Source organism: Podarcis gaigeae (genome assembly GCF_964106915.1).
Source record: "Podarcis gaigeae genome assembly, chromosome: 17".
In the NCBI taxonomy this organism is placed as follows: domain Eukaryota; kingdom Metazoa; phylum Chordata; class Lepidosauria; order Squamata; family Lacertidae; genus Podarcis; species Podarcis gaigeae.
Window position 1 is genome coordinate 32922933 of NC_139694.1, and position 16772 is coordinate 32939704.

At 43.6% G+C, this 16772-nt stretch overlaps 2 protein-coding genes across 12 annotated transcripts in view; both read right to left on the reverse strand.

Annotated features, from left to right (window-relative positions):
• LOC310834806 (tetratricopeptide repeat protein 39A-like) overlaps window positions 1–16772 on the reverse strand; it is a 501953-nt gene that overhangs the window by 162519 nt on the left and 322662 nt on the right. The gene's annotated exons all lie outside the window — the stretch shown is intronic.
• NFIX (nuclear factor I X) overlaps window positions 1–16772 on the reverse strand; it is a 249515-nt gene that overhangs the window by 116318 nt on the left and 116425 nt on the right. The gene's annotated exons all lie outside the window — the stretch shown is intronic.

Below are 16772 nucleotides of genomic sequence, written 5' to 3' on the forward strand. Positions count from 1 at the left end.
AGGGACCTCTGGGGTATAGCAAGCACACATCTGGGAGCTCCAGTTGGTTCTGGCTCTCATTTCATGTCTGCTCTATGTTTCCAGTCCTCAAGTTCATACTAGAATTTACAGATAAAAATCCACAATACTACCCTGAGGACTTTTTGTGGACAGACCCTTTTTTTGGAGAGATGATCAGGATTGAACAAGAGGTATTTTGGAGTGCTTAACTCCCCACCCAGAGTTTATTTCCCTTCTCCAAAGTCCTCCGTGTGACCCCACACCCCAATAGTGTTCCAAATGTCAGTTTCAAAAGGCCCTCAAACACACATCCCAGCTTCTCCAATCCTGATTACTACTCCAGAAACAGCTTTCCCTGTTTAGAAAGGGAAACTGGGTAAATCTTACACAGGTGTGCAAACAGTATATCATTCAGCCCTCTTGTCACCTTCAGAGTACAAATGTTCAGCACATCAGATACCCAGGGCAAACTTGTGGTGTATCTATGGGCCAGTCTGTAAAGTGTTAACGAACAAGTTATTTTCTTGGGACACAACCACTTGCCAAAGCCTCTTTTCCACAGTAGTCTCAACACACTTTTGTAAGCCTCAAACTTGTCTTGTCCAGAGGGAGATGTGAAATAGCATCCCTGATAACAAAGAAACATAGTCTCATGCCTGGATCACATCTCTCCACCGGCTGGCTTCAAGGCCACCGCAGCATTACTCCTGGTGCCGCTCTCATGGTTCGCAATATCTCCAGCAATGGCCAGGTATGTGAAACAGGTAAATGTGATAAAAGAAAACCCTGCTTTTCTGTTCCCTGCTGCATTCCTGCCTAAAGCTACAATACAATCTACAAGTCCTCAACACCCTATTCTATTTGGCTTAATCTACTGATCCAATTGCTTTCTTTTAAAGCCAAAATCCCCCTTATTCCATCCTACCACAACAAATTTCCTCCAAGTACTAAAAAAGGGTCCCTCTCATGCTTTATTTTCCATTCAAACAGAAACCAAACCTTCAATGCGTTATTATGTTATGAACTGACGGTATGACACTGTTGCACCTATCAGGCATTATTCATAAAAAAACACCCCATCAAATAGTAATGAGTGGTGCCATTGTCATTATCATCATAGCAGCAAGCAGCACTGATTTCAATCCTAGGAAATCCCCTTTTCCTGCAGAAGAAGCTGGGTGTAGGGGAGGGTGGCTTCCCCCTCCCCCCTTTCTAATGGCATTATTTTAACACAAGCATAAGAGGATTTCATATTTTTTTCCAGGGCTCTATGCAAAACAGCTGTCTAAAAGTGAGAAGCCAAGTCAAAACTTATTTTTCCCCTGTAACAGTGCCAAGATTTAAGAACCCGAGGGGGGGGGTTTGAAGCAGAGAGAGAACTCATGTATTTGGGAAGTCTTTTTGGAATTTGGATTCCAAAGACGAGTTTGTTGAAGCGGTAATTCCACGGCAGTTGTTTTTCCGCAGGAATCACAAAATGGTGGCACTGGCTTTTCAAACGGCTGCTGGTTTTTCATTCAAGATGTCTGATGCCATAAAAAAAAGCCAAAATAAAAATGCGTGTATTTAAATTTGAAAGCCTCCTCCTCATTCTGTCCACCCAAATATCAAATCCCAAGATTCTGTTCCACTTCAATCATCCTCAATAAGGATAAAAAAGAGGAAATTTCATATAATTCTTGCACTGAATCTGCCTATTTTAAATTTAATCCACCAAGCTCTGTTGCCTCACAGCATCTATTAACTTCAACAGTACCAAAACAGAAGACTAACATAAGCCCCACTCAGGTTGGGAGAGTGCAAATAATTGGAGCCCCTTTTAAAGACACAGTACATAAAAAATCTCTCTGTCTTTCAGCAACCACACGCTAGTTTTAGATGGGAGTCACGAGTATTTTTATGAATTTTCGCTATATAGCATATCTATGAGCTTGAGGCAGCATACATGGTATATACTGTCACTGCTCCCCCTCCCCTCGCCACACACACAATTTTCTCTGCACAATGCTCTGTGAGACAAGCCAAGCTTCTCCCATGCCTAAATAACACGAATCCGAGGGGTTTTATGCTTGCCCAGCCACTGTCTCCAAAAAAAACGACTCTTTACTGCTGAATCAGAGCAAACGTCCAATTCTGTAGTAAAGAGCAGGCTTCCCCAGGGGAAAGTGGAGGTGTGGAGGAGCCCCGAGTGGGGATATGAATCAGTTTCCCCAATCTTACGATTGCATACACACCATATATGTAAAGTGTGCGTGCACACACACACAACAATCCTGGGAACTGTAGATTGTTAAGGGTGCTAGAAATTGTAGCTCTGTGAAGGGTAACCTCCAGTTCCCAATAAAGATCTTCCCATTACTGAAAACTCAAAAAAGAATTAAGCAAACAATTCTGGGGGAAATTTTCCCACCTGAAGTCCAAATAAATGTTATGAAGGCATTGTGGAAGCATTTCCTTTACAATGTGAAAACTTGTCTGGGAAATTATCAGAGTCCAGAAATATTCTACAAAATACCAAATAGGCACACCTCATTTTTAGCTCAGGAGCAAGTCCATCCTAATGTAGCAAAGGCCAGATAGGGCTCCCTGCATCCCGTGGGCGTTTATTGTAGAATGGGTGGTGCCCAATTTTTTTTGCATCATCCACGTGGTGTCATCGTCAACAAAATGCCAGCCTATAGCTTTCCCTCATTCAATCCAGATTTACCCATTCCATTTAGAAATCCAGTAAGTAAAAATAATCAAAACAAACAAAAAAAATTCCTTCCAGTAGCACCTTAAAGACCAACTAAGTTAGTTCTTGGTATGAGCTTTCGTGTGCATGCACACGAAAGCTCATACCAAGAACTAACTTAGTTGGTCTTTAAGGTACTACTGGAAGGAATTTTTTTTGTTTGTTTTGACTATGGCAGACCAACACGGCTACCTATCTGTAACTAAAAATAATCAGTTGTGCATCTGCAATCACTGCTAGTATGGAAGATCATGAGAGCATTTTTTTTAATGGGTTGATGTTTCACTCGTTGACCTAAAATGCTGCACCCCTTCTTCCATTTGCTCCTCATCTGGGTACAACCTAGCTAATGATGTTGGCCCAAACAATATGAGTGTGCCTATTTCTGCCAATTACCACCTGCAGAAGACATGTTTGAATATCAGCAGCCAGATTTTGATGAGCTGTTGTCAAGCTGGGAGCAGGGAGTCAGTCAGCAGTAACTCCCAAGGTGTCAGTTAAGTTAACTCTTTATTCAAAGAAACAAAACAGCTCAGGCCTAGTGAGCACAACAACCCTTCCCAGTAGGTCTTGCCCCAATGATGCAGTTGTGAGGATTGAAGGTCCCCACCTTCCCATAGCTCCCTATGTCTCTTCCTCCTCCAGGTCCTTCCCAAGCAACCTGAGACTATGAATCTTGTCTGTCTTTTCTCTGCCCTCTTTATACCTCCTCAGAGGGGAGGGGAGCTGGTCAAAGCAGGAGGGGGAGACTCCCTGGCTTCTTCAGCAGTCTACCTCCCCTCTGCCTCTTGACACCCCCAGCCCACCCCACCCCTATCTGCTTCTGCCTCCAATTTTGGACTGCTTTCCACCACAACCTCTTCCTGCTCATTAAACACTGTTACCTCTTCAGCTTCTGCCACCTCCTCCTCCCAGTCTGCTCCCTCTTCTCCCTCTGACTATGCATCATCTTCCAACCACCAATTCCCTGGCTCTGAGTCTTCTTTCCTTGAGGTTTCCCCAGCTGGTGCCTCCTAACTCTCCTCTACATCCAGCCACTCCATGACAGCTGCTCTTGCAAGATCTCCATGTGCAGGTTTACTCCTTGGAGACTGTAACTGCAGTACATACACAGGCTTTAAAAAAATAAAATATGCAGGACTTGTGAAAGACCTCTGTACCATGCTTGTGCAAATCTTAAGTCAGGCAAGTATCAGTCCTGAGCAAAACCACAGCATTGTTGTTGGTTTTACCTAATGGTAACATTGTCCCTACCACCACCACCACACAAAAAGGTACAAGCCTCCATTCTGTGAAACACAATTAACTAAGGTTGGTAACGTTTGCTTTTCCGCTCTTCCCCACATTCTGGGATTTATTTATTAATTAATTAAAAAGGTATGCACACAGAGATACAGAAATACCTGTGCACATGCCAAGAAAGATAAAAGGGAAGTTGGGGAGTAGTGATTTAGGGAAGGGATAAAATAAAAATCACCACCCCAGATACATTCAAGAAAGCTATGCCCACTAGTATGAGCAGCAAGCTATGGAATAGCAATGACTATGGTGGCTGAAAAACACAAGAGTGTATGCATGCTTGTGTGCCAACTGAGCACACAGAAAAAAACGCATCTGAACAATCCATTTGCAAGTTAAGGTCTGTTTTTGAATCAAACCATTCTAGCCTAACCTTGGCTGCAGTCAGACACTGCGCTAAACAATAGTTTAGCAAAGTGTGAATAGCCCTGGTCTCCTTCTAGCTTGTTGACTATCCTCCTCCTCTTCCCACGTGCCAAAGAGTTCACTTTTTCTTAAATGTGATGTGCCATTTCACCCAGAATCAACAAATTGTGATTTATCTTAACTTTAACTAGGGTTAATGTCAAATAAACCAATTTCAATCCGTGGTTTCTGAAGCTGGCTTGTTTAAACTAGATTAGCCACAGTTCTAGGTTCTATATGCTGGGCAAGCTGTGGTTAGGCAAAAGTGAAAGTTTTTAAATTCCACTTCCTCCAGCTGCAGGGAGGAGATGGGAGCACACAAGCCCAGGAGGATGCTAGGCTCATTCATGTTCTGCAACTCCATAGTTTAGCTTGATGTCTGAATGCAGCTACTATCTAACTATGGCCAGCAGTGGTTCTCTTAAAGCCTTGGTCAGAGGTCTTACCACTTAAGGGCCTCCCCAGATGTCCTTTTTATTGCACATTCATAAAGCTTTGTGCTTATCATGCCATTGGAGCAATAATGTGCAATCCTGCTTTCAATACTATCTCACCTGCAAAATAAAATAAAAAATCCTTCCAGTAGCACCTTAAAGGTAAAGGTAAAGGCACCCCTGCCCGTACGGGCCAGTCGTGTCCGACTCTAGGGTTGTGCGCCCATCTCACTTAAGAGGCCGGGGGCCAGCGCTGTCCGGAGACACTTCCGGGTCACATGGCCAGCGTGACGAAGCTGCTCTGGCGCGGGAGCCAGCACCAGCGCAGCACACGGAAACGCCGTTTACCTTCCCGCTATAAAGCGGTACCTATTTATCTACTTGCACTTAAGGGTGCTTTCGAACTGCTAGGTGGGCGGGAGCTGGGACCAAAAGACGGGAGCTCACTCCACCGCGGGGATTCGAACCGCCGACCATGCGATCGGCAAGTGTCCTAGGCGCTGATGTTTTACCCACAGCGCCACCCGCGTCCCACAAGAATGCAAAAAAAAAATACCTGAGATATCTGAAGAAGTGTGCATGCACATGAAAGCTCAAACCAATAACAAACTTAGCTGGTCTCTAAGGTGCTACTAGAAGGCTTTTTTTGTTTTGTTTTGTTTTGACTACGGCAGACCAACACAGCTACCTACCTGTAACTCACCTGCAAAATGTTTGGGGCAAGGTTCAATGCCTTTCTTACACACACACCCCTTTTAAAGTTAAAGTAAGGTGCACACCTCAGCTTTATTTGTGAATGAATGACACATAAAAAGGCACATATCTGCCTCAGCCACATCTACTTTGAACCTCAATCTTAAACCTTAGCTAATCTGCCATCATGAGCCAAGGTAGATGCTTATGTCATTATGTCAATGTACTTCATATCACAAATATCCCAACAAGTTCCTCCATCAGAAACACCGTCTCCCTAACCAAGAATAAGTGAGAGGCACAGTTAGTAGAAATTAAGGACTATAATGGCAAATGATAATAAACCAGGATTGCTTTCAGTTTAGCACAATAAACATCAATTACATCCCAGCATCTCCAACCAGCTGTGTATCCAGCCCCATGACCTGACCCCCACTCTCCAAGATGAAAACGTTGTCATGCCACAGCTACCCAACAATCCCTAGCAGTTGGCAACACGTTTTTTTGTACTTGAAATTTGTGAAAATTGCTGTGCTGCACACCCTTTCTCGTAACTGATTCAGAAATTGTTTTTCCCTATTATCCTGGGTTAATACAAAAATAAATACCCTCCTGACACTATGGCATAGCAGGTAATGTCTGAGATGAGTAAGTGATCTTGAATAATAATCCAGCATGTTAATCCTTAGAAGGGATGTGGGTGGCACTGTGGGTTAAATCACTGAGCCTAGGGCTTGCTGATCAGAAGGTCAGTGGTTCGAATCCCCACAACGGGGTGAGCTCCCGTTACTCTGTCCCTGCTCCTGCCAACCTAGCAGTTCGAAAGCACGTCAAAGTGCAAGTAGATAAATAGGTACCACTCCAGCGGGAAGGTAAACGGCGTTTCTGTGTGCTGCTCTGGTTCGCCAGAAGCGGCTTAGTCATGCTGGATACATGACTCGGAAGCTGTACGCCGGCTCCCTTGGCCAATAAAGCGAGATGAGCGCTGCAACCCCAGAGTCGGCCACAACTGGACCTAATGGTCAGGGGTTCCTTTGCCTTTACCTATGTTAATTCTTAAATCACAGAATCCTTCATGAAGTTGGAACACAGTTCCATGGCATGTCCCCAATGCCCACTGATTTCAAACGGACTTCTGCAAGTCTGATTTCACATTCTTAGAATAGGTAGCTAACCTGTAGCTCTCCTGATGTTGTTGGATATCAACTCCCATTAGCTGCAGCTGATGATGGGAGTTGTGCTCCCACAAAACCTGCAAGGCCACAAGTTAGGCACCCCTGTTCTAAGATTTCAGATCTTCCAGGGGGTTAAACTGTTGACTACCTTGGTCCCATGAGATAAGGTGAGCTAGACAGTCAAATAAATTAGAAAAATAAATGTTAACAATTGCTGTTTTAAGACAAGCAAAACGGTGATAAACTGACTAATCAATTAGCTGCTTTTGCAGGATTTGTATTGTTGCCTTAGTTGTGAAATGTTCGAGACCCCACCCTTCCTCCCTAAACCCTAAATCCCAGATTTCAGACAGATGTATTCTAGGAGGATATTGGAGGGTGGAGCAACAACACAGCTGCTATCACCCTCCTTCCTCCAAACCATACAACCCACAGACAAAGGCAGCAAGAACTGCTCTCTTTCCTAAAAGCATTCTCCTCTTCCCCTTGACCCGCCTGCCAAATCACTGAAATGGGGAGGCCATGAGACAGAGCCTGTGCATGGATGTTTGCAAGTTATCCTGTCCTGACCCTGGATGGAACTGGTGAAGCAGAGAGGAAGCAGGAAGGAAGAGACATAGTCACTCCCTGACCCCATATCCCCTCTCCCCCACCCACCCCCATCGCCAAAGGGCCAAATTTCACCCTGTGAGGATGGAATAATGTCCCTAAATGGGAGGCCCCATCATGTCTTGGTACAGTGGCTCTACTGAGATCAACTCACACATAGCCAGTCTTCCTCCTCCCTTGGAAAATGAAGCAAACAAGAACTAAAATAAGGCTTTTGTGGCATTCTGTTGACATGATTGGATCCAGTGAAAGGACCTTTCAAATCAGATACCTATGCAGATAAACAAAGTGAAAAATCACTGGGCATCAGGCTTTGAGAGTTTTCACACCAGATTTTTTTTTAGATTTGACCCTGCCCAGTGCAGAAAATCCCAAATAACTTCCAATTCCTAGCACAGGTGCGGGGAAGATTTGACCCTCCTGATGCTGCTGAACTGCAAACTCCCTTCAGCCCCAGCCAGTATGGCCAATGGCCAGTGATGGTGAGAACCCAGAGGACTATGGCTATCCTAGAACAGTGCAGTATAAATTTGGAAGAGACAAGCTACTCCTCCCATGTGCCAAAGGTTTAAATGACTCCATGGCCGCCATGTGCTTTGCTTTTTAACAAAGCTGGTACTGGTCTAGATGCCTCTCCATATAATGGTTACTTGTGAAATTAAGTTTATGCAGGAATATAAACCACATGTGAGTAAGGTATCTGTGTGTGCCTTACTTTGCAGAGAATAATCTTCCTTTTGAAGGGTTGTCTGAGGACAGCCCTCTTGGGGTACCTTCTAACCCAATGATTCAATATTTGAAGGTGCATCTGGTTCCAAGTCCTATTTAAAGATAGAGAACCCCAAGAAGGGAGAGGAGGGGCCTCGAGCTGGCCCGTCAACAGTCAGCACCTAGACAACAGATTGAGAGGGCAAACAGGTCACCCACTAAGGTGAAATGCCTTGTATTTCTATTTAAATTATAGTAATTATTTCTAAATGCGCATCTGTGCATATAAATTAGCATGTGCAAATTTTATACAAACCTGGGTCCTCTTTTGTCCTCTTTTTTTGGTGAGGAATTACCACTTCAGCAGCAAATTGTAATATGAGCCAAGTTAAGACACTCAGGACACATTGAATTGAGGTTTTTTTGTGAGTGAAAGTGGCTACCTCCCTGCACCCCCACCCCATGGTCCAGTTTGCTGAAACCTTTGGAGGTTTGGAATACATAAAGGAGGTGCACGATGATCAGGTAACACTGTGTGTGGCAAAAGAAAAGCCCACTCTACAGGTGGAACTACAGTTCCTTTGATGTAGAAAGTGTGGGGAAAGAGTGTGATATGTTTAACTCCAGGGAAACAATCAATTCACATATGCCATTTGTAGCACTTTAGCTGATGACTTTTCTATTTTGAAATACTGGTTTTGTATGGTCACTTGTTAGCCACCCTGAATTCCTTGGAAATTCCTAAGAAATGAGATATTCATTTTTAAGGACTAACAATAACACGATTGGCATGAATATGAGAAAAAGACAGAAATGAAATTTTAAAGACGCTTGCATTCAGCTTTTAAATCAATTGATAGTTATGAAGGAATAGAGATTTGCCATCATATTTCAACTCCCTCCCCTCAACCACTCTGCAAAGAGGTTCACACTTTAATTCCTGGAGAGAAAAGCAATCTTCAGAGCAAGGTGGAAAATGACATTAAGCCCACATTTACACCATGCATTTAAAGCACCATAAAACCACTATAAACAGTCAGGGCTCCCTGAAAGGAGTTCTGGGCTGCGGTTTGTTAAGGATGCTTAAGTGTGCTAGAAAACCCCTATTCCCCTCACAGAGCTACAATTCTCAGAGAGGTTTAATAATCAAGTAATCACAGGGAACTCTGGGAAATGCAGCTCTGAGAGGGAAATACTGTAGGGATCTTGTAACAGCTCTCAGCACCCTCAAGAAACTGAAGCTCCTAGAATTCTTTGGGGGAAGCCATGACCATTTAAGCTGGCATCATATAGGAAGTGAACGTGGCCTAAGAACCAGGAAAGTTCCTGATCTGCAATACCCTGCCCCTGTTTATCATGGGTGACATCTTGTGCCCGATGCCAGCCACGGCTAACAGGGTGGAAGTTCACAGGCCTCAACCTGATGTCATGCATGATTCCTGGAAGGAGGCATACAGGGCAGCTGCAGCATCTCCAGGCACTGGCACTGGGGAGAGGAGGTGGGGCAGAGAAAAATCTGTCCAGAGCGTGGGGGATGGGAAAGATGCCCAGATAACTTAGCTGAATCTTTCTTCCTCTGCCTACTGCCAAAGTAGAAAGCAACTTATTGCACCTGGGGGACTCTGAATTAGTTCATCATGGGTGGAGTTTTTCAAAACAGATAACTGAACTAGGAGTGAGAATTCTTTTTAATTTAATACTGTTTAGCATATTATCCAAGGATCTCAAAGGTGAGCAAGGAGATTCACGGTGAGCCAATAGCCTTGCTGAGTTGGGAAAAGAGCCAGCATTATGCATGGAAATCATACATGCCAACATTCTAATGCAGACTTTCTCAAGTGATGCTGGTAAAAAAAATAATTTTAAAAAATATTTGTCTTAACCTCACTTTCTCAGCTAAGCACCATGCACTTCAGTATACGCTCATATTTCTCCTCTGGTTCAGTAACCCCCTTTCTTTCCCTGAACCTAATCTAAGAGCACCTTTTATCCCTTGTCTGGCTACTGCTTTATGCACCTCTTTGCTTGTGTACAGTCAGGAGCTTAGGGGGTGGTATTGTGGAGCTTTGCACTTCACAATGGTCTGCAGAAAAACTAGTCTGCAAGCTTCAGAGCAATACCAGATTAAATTCAAAACAATTCCCTGCTGAACAAACTGTACTACTGCAAGTGACATAGGTACCTTTTGGCATGACTATCATAGGTGAATGTAAATTGCACGTGATGATATGTGCTTCTGATATTGGCACCTGAACCAATGGCTTCAAGTTACATGAAAGGAGATGCCAACTAATCATCAGGAAGAACTTTCTGACAGTAAGAGATGTTTGACAATGGAACTGATTCCCTTGGAAGATGATGGACTCGCCTACACTGGAGGTTTTTAAGCAGAGCTTGGATGGCCATCTGTCATTGATGCTTTAGTTCAGATTCCTACATTGAATGGGGTTGGACTAGATGACCCTCTGGATCCCTTCCAACTGTATAATTCTATGAATCTCATACAAGTAGCAAGAGAGTAAATTGCACTTTCCATCATACCTTCAGGAGATCCAGTCCCTTGGTTAAACAAGAAAGCAGGCAATAATCATATTGAACAGTACAGGACAAGTACATGGGCCAAAATGTGGGCTCTGGCATGCCCAAATTATTTCTGATAGTTTTACTGCATATCTTGTTCCATGCGCTGGACTCTTTTAAAATGTTCTTCTCACGTAAGACTCCATTATTAAAAGAAGAACACAGCATTTCATCCTAATTTAAAGGACAGACGGGATGCTCAGTGCATAATGTAGCCTTGCTACCATTCCCCCAAATTCATTACATGTGGAGTAAATAATGCATTATTGCCTTGGCTCAAAATATGCCAGACTATCTTGCAAAGTATGAAACGCTGGGGTAGGCCCCTTTGAACAGAGAAGGCTGCCTATCTTAAGAAGCTGGTTACTGTGGGCAAACAACAGACAACTGTTGCAGTGTTGTGGCTGAGAAAGAGCTGCATCTGAGAGGCTGCTGCTCCAAGTGTAATATCACCTGAAGGCTTAGCCTATCTCAGCCTCAGTCCTCTGTAAAGAGGGTATGTGAAGCGCTGCAAACAGTGTTTATGTACAGTAAGAAGTTCTATTACTATCTGGCGTGTGAAAGTCATTACCCACCTCCTTTTGCAATATGGGTAAAGGGGTGAGGGATCCAAGGATACCCAGAACTCTTCCGAAAGCACTTCAAGAGGACATGCCTAACCAATATAGCTCCTCAGTGCTGCAATATACCTCCTACCGTATATCAAATGGAATGGCTAAGGCTCACAGGCTGGCAAAAGTTGAAAAATGTGCTTAGTGTGTCCTTTCTAGAATCTCAGTCAAGCAAGCAGACACATGCAAATCCTTCCTATACGATGACACGTTGTTCTATTGCATATGTGACCCACCTTGGCTCCATGACAGGTGGGACTTAAATGAATAATAAATTCATCAATAATGCAACCCGAGGGAGAAAAGCAAAAGAGGAAAGGATAGGCAGCCTTTATGCTGTGCACTCTTCATACGGCGCCAATACTGGACATTGGAAAGAGGTCACATCGCCTTTTGCACCCCAAAACCACTCCATAACCTGAAAGTGTTTGATATCAAAGGGATGTCCAGGGAGAAATCTGGCCATATTGATGGACAGCCCTTGATCAGATGACAAGAGCAGAGAATAAACGAAAGTTCCAAATGGCAGGAGCAAGGGGATACATGGTAGAAGTTGCAAACAGGGAGGGTTGCCAGACTTTGGATCTAGTAAAAGCACCTTCCTGTTTGCAAAGCATGCTTCTACCAATGGAGGCTGAGTTAGCTATTGCATAGTCAGTGTCATTTACTAGACAGCTAATAACAAATGCTCCTAATGTGGCAATATAGAAGAGGCCCTTAGCAAGTAAATCATCACAAGCCATAGCTCTTTGCCTACCTTCACCAAAGGAAATAATAATATAACCAAACAAAAAAACCTCACACAAATATACACCCCTAAGAAGAAATAGTTCTTCTTTTTAAGTATTCTGAATCTAGAGATCTATTTGTGTAGCGTTTAAGGCTGTGTACAGAGCAAGCATGATGTAGTGGTTAGAGTGTCAGACTAGGCCCTGGGAGGTAAAGGTAAAAGGTAAAGGTACCCCTGCCCATACGGGCCAGTCTTGACAGACTCTGGGGTTGTGCGCCCATCTCACTCAAGAGGCCAGGGGCCAGCGCTGTCCGGAGACACTTCCGGGTCACGTGGCCAGCGTGACATCGCTGCTCTGGCGAGCCAGAGCCGCACACGGAAACGCCGTTTACCTTCCCGCTGGTAAGCGGTCCCTATTTATCTACTTGCACCTGGGGGTGCTTTCGAACTGCTAGGTTGGCAGGAAGGCCCTGGGAGACCAGGGTTCAAATCCCCACTCAGCAATGAAGCTCACTGGGTGACTTTGGGCCAACCACTGCCTCTCAGCCTAACCTCCCTCACAGGGTTGTTGTGGAGATTTGAGCTCCTTTAATGCAATGCAACACAGTACAATAAAATAAAACAAACAATATAGAAGTTTTCTATTCAGCTTTGCAGAGCTGTCATTTACTGCCATGCATATGTTTGTATGAGTCTATCCCAGTGGATAGTATTTGATCAAATGGGTTTTGCAGGTTTTCAAGGGCTTTGACCTGTACCCCAGGAAAGCTTCAAGCTCCCAGAAGTCAGACTGACAAAGTTGCAAGAGAATCATAGAATTGTAAAATTAGAAGGGACCCCAAGGGTTATCTAGCCCAAGCCCCAGCAATGCAGGAATCTCAGATAAGGTATTGTGACAGGTGGCCATCCAAACTCTGAGGAAAAAAATCTCCAAGGAGAAGGAGAATCCACCACCTTCCAAGAAAGTCTGCTCCATTGTCAAACAGCTTTTCCTGATGTTTAGCTGGAATCTCCTTTTGTGTAACTTGAAGCCATTGGTTCAGGTCCTACCCTCTGGAGCAGAAGAACAAGCTTCCTCCATCTTCCATGGAACGGTCTTGTAGATATTTGAAGATGGCTATCATGACTCCTCTCGGTCTCCTTGTCTCCAGACTAAACATATCCAATTCCCTCAACCGTTCTCATAAGGCTGTTTCCAGACCCTTGATCATCTTGGTCACCCTCTTCTGCACAGGTTCCAGAGAGGGAGACCGTTCCGCTGTTTAACAGCTCTTACTGAACCTATGGATGAGTGAACCTACAGCTGTGATTGTTATAAGCACCTATAAGATCATCCCTGTGGCGACTCATACCTTTGGAACAGTTTTAAAGGGTTTTTTTTTTAATTAAAAAAATTATTTTAGCAAGTGAAATAAAACATGCTCAATTGTATCTTCCATTTAGCTCTTTAAGAAGTGCATAGTCTCCCACAGAAGTAAAATTACCTTAATCAAAAAGGAAGTGCAATCAGTTATAGTAAAATGCATTATTTCACTGACTTGTGCAGTTCGTATCAACAACCAGAAAATTGACTGAACAGGATTCCACAAACCCCTTTATGGGAATGATATCCCCTTGCCCTCTCCATTCTGTTTGCACATTTATCAGGCTTCCAATGCAGGATCAGAACTAGTGCACAAGTAATAGTAAGGGGGTGCTCAACTAGATGTGGCACAGAAGATGTGTGATCAGGATCTCCCGTGGCTTCTTTAAAATGTAACAGCAGCTGTGGGAGGGCCCTGAGTTGGATCGGGACCACTTTCTCCTTTTGGTTCCCCCAATTAAAATACCTCCTCCCTGTCCCCACTGCTTTTTGTTCTGTGGGGTGAAACATAGAGAAATGAAGAGATTTGCATAGAGGTTTTTCTCCAACCCCCGCAAAAGCTAGAAGCTTGCATCATTTTTACAGCTGAAATGAGACATGTTAAAGACTTGTGATGAAGTTATGACAGTTGGCATTTCTGTCAGGCTGTTATCTACACATTATTTTTCTAAAATTTCTCACTACATTTCTTAATAGGACTGAAGCTTTTGCTTAGATTGGGAGCCTATTAAGGCAGAAATTGTCATTTTTAATGTTTATAGCAATAGCTACATAGATAATACTGCCACCTTTTTAGGGTTGAACTTCACGCCATCTTAGCAAACACGTGTTCCCAAATCCACATTTGGCAAGATAATGCAAGTGTGGATTGCTCACAGATGAATATTTGGGGCGGCGGGGGGGGGGAGAGTATGCGTTACCAATCCAGTATCCATTGAACATGCCCCAAGCCCCCCCCCCCCCAAGACTGGGATTTACTTCTGGATACTGGATACTGGTTTTGCAGCCTGGCTGCTGAAAAATCACTATTTAAAAAATAAAATTTAAAAACAGGTGGCAGCTGGGGAGAATCAAGGATAGACTCACAACAATTGTCTCCCCATTGGGGTATCCTTTTAATATAGAAAGGGGGATATTAAACTTTTAGATTACTAAATAAAATTATGAGGAAGCCATTGGGCTAGGAATACTGTTTTCCTCATAAAATGGTAGTCCTGCTCACAAAACCAGCAAAAATCTAGATTTGTGGCCTAGTACATTCATTGCTGTCCTCTCCTAAGAGTGATGGCAGAAGGACAAAGGCCAGGATAAACAAAGCAGTATAGTGGAGGAAGTCCCGTTCAGGATTTATTTCACCTGGGCTTTAATTTCTAGGCACCAGTGCAGAATGAGCTTTGAAACTCAGGTAAGCTTTAAAACTGCAGAGCGCTCCTCCACTAGCCCAGGCAGTTGGGTTTTGGCAGGCACCTCTCACCCAGCAAGAACCTGTGGGTGAATTCTACTTCCTGTCTAACCACCACACCTCCACTTTCCCTTCATTACTATTACTCCTGGATCTGAAATTGAACAGAGGCAAAGCTGTAACTGTGTGACCTAGCATGCAGAATCGTGGCCTGCAAAAATAAGCTTCGGCAGCTAGTCATCATGGCAGTCCCTTCGTGAGGTTTGGGCACCCTGCTCCATGGGGTAGCCTGTGGGGCAGGGGGCAAAGGCATCTTCCAGGAAGCAGCATTTTCAGGGGGCTGGGGAAGAAGGGGCAGGGGTATGAGATTCTGCCAGCACCGTTGCGCACGCTTAACTACGACTCCAACCCATTGTTTTTCACATCCAAGTACATAAATTAAAAGGAGGCCTTATAAATGAACTTATGTTTCTTGCATAGGGTGCTTCTGTTAATAAAAATTTAAAAATGGGATTAACCTTTTGTGACAGATCATCACCGTCACCACCACTAGGACACTGCTGGTTATTTGTTATCTATTACAGTATAAGAACAACAACAAAAATCACTTGTATGAAGAGCTCTTCTGATATCTTTTTCTATCTTATAAGTGTGAATTTGGTTCTTCACTCTCATATGAGACTCTGTCGTTTGCCCTGTCCTTCTTCCTTACTATCTTCTACAGCGACAGAAAATATATTGCCAAACTCCTGAATGTTCAAAATATGACCCTGCAGCATTTCAGATGAAAAGGAATCCTACACAGATAACCCTAACCCGAAAAATAGCCTTGGGGCTGGATCACTTTCCTGAAGGTTTCACCGTGGCAACAGCCTGTACCGCCCCACCATGTGCATGTGCATCCACATGCTCAAGAACAGAAGCATAAAATGAACACAATGGACAGTTCAGAGATCAAGTTACATTTTTTAACTGCCCAGTTGGTTGGTTTGCCAGCAGCAAGGGAAAACTGCCTTAGTCACTATAATATAAATGCCAGAGATGATCCAGCTGGCTCATCTCACAAAGTTTGCCTAGGAGTTGCATGCTCAATTCAGTATTTAAGTGGTGATAAGTCTTTGGGACATTATGTCTCAGGTCTATATTAATAATGTAAATAATCTGGGTAACTTTTTAAAACATTTGGTTTCTTTAACTTGTTTTAGCACGATTGAGTTTGCTGTCTTGTGGGTATCATTATGGGCTGAAAGACAGGTTAAAAATCTAGTAAGTGAAGCAATAAACAGACAGAAAGGTGCATACTTTCTTTGACACATACGGACCTGTGTTTGTAAGTGGAATATGTGCTAGATAGTGGTATGAACATGAGGTGGGATTTTGCATGCTCATGCTCAGATTCTGCATGTTTGTGCATGTGATAAGATTATGTGGCAGGCAGAAGGAAGGAAGGGGAATATCTCTGTGCTAAGAATGTGCTGCATGTAAAATTGTCTAGGAAGGTCAGCGGGGGGGGGGGCGTCTTTACTTTAAAAATAGGAGAAAGGGAAAGGAAGAGAATTTGTAGAAAAAGGAATAGGGGAACACTGTTTGCTACTTGCCCAGCCTGGATGTGCCCTGAGCTGTGCAGAATAGGTGATAAAAAGTGTGCCAGAAATGCCATCCGCAGGCGCTGTGGTGAACCTCCTGACATTGTCCAGAGGCTGCTGTACACATACTGGGTGGGCACATTCTAAAAAAGGAGAAAAAACTCCTGACAATATTATTAGACTGAAATTAAAGAAACACAAACTGTGCTGGGATACATGAGGTGGCAAAGATAAGACTACTGAATTTAACATAGCCGAGATTTGCAGTTCTTCTATATAGGGAAGGAAATGTGCAACTGGCAAAGAACTGGCAAAGAAGAAAACAAGCCTGATATGGGGCCTCTTACAGCTCAGATGAAAATAAAAGAAAAAAGAAGCGAGAAATAAGGGAGTAACAATAGCAGAAGGAAGGAGAAACGTTTTTGGCTAAATTCATTTTCCTT